The sequence below is a fragment of the Poromitra crassiceps genome (assembly GCF_964638095.1).
Source record: "Poromitra crassiceps genome assembly, chromosome: 28".
NCBI classification, from domain to species: domain Eukaryota; kingdom Metazoa; phylum Chordata; class Actinopteri; order Beryciformes; family Melamphaidae; genus Poromitra; species Poromitra crassiceps.
This window is the reverse complement of record NC_139651.1, coordinates 4,170,024-4,170,418: the sequence shown is the minus strand read 5'-3', so window position 1 is coordinate 4,170,418 and position 395 is coordinate 4,170,024. Positions and strand designations below refer to the sequence as shown.

At 46.8% G+C, this 395-nt stretch overlaps 1 pseudogene across 1 annotated transcript in view; it reads right to left on the bottom strand.

Moving 5' to 3' along the window:
* Positions 1-235: 235 nt before the first annotated feature.
* Positions 236-395, bottom strand: part of LOC310799848 (kinesin-like protein KIF2A pseudogene) — a 1,558-nt pseudogene continuing 1,398 nt past the window's right edge. Inside the window, exon 1 of the transcript in view lies at positions 236-395. This exon is cut by the window's right edge and continues 1,398 nt beyond it. The product of the transcript in view is annotated as a kinesin-like protein KIF2A pseudogene (transcript).

The following is a 395-nucleotide window of genomic DNA, read 5'->3' as shown; positions in this document are numbered from 1 at the left end:
ATCTGACTCCCCTGTGTAGGGTAGGTTTTGAGACCAAAAAACCATAGCGGCGCCTCCTGGTGGAGATCTCTACTGAGTGCACCTTTCTCGTTAGACTGTTTTTTTTCAAGTGAAGCAAACTGTAGTTGTGAGCAATGGGAGACCTGTACAGCAAAGAGATCGGAGAGAGACCAAATAATCATAGCTGAGCTCAATCTGCCCTTTCCTGAACAGCGACCCTATGCATTGTCAGTCTCTATAGTGCACGAAGCCTCCTGGGGGAGGAGATCCAGAGCTTGCTCCTCTTCCTTGAGTGCAGAATGGAACGACTTCACTTTATCTCTCAGCTCAGTGAGAATGTCTATCTTCTGATCCAAGATCTGCTCTAGTTTAATGGCGTATGTGTCTACATCGTA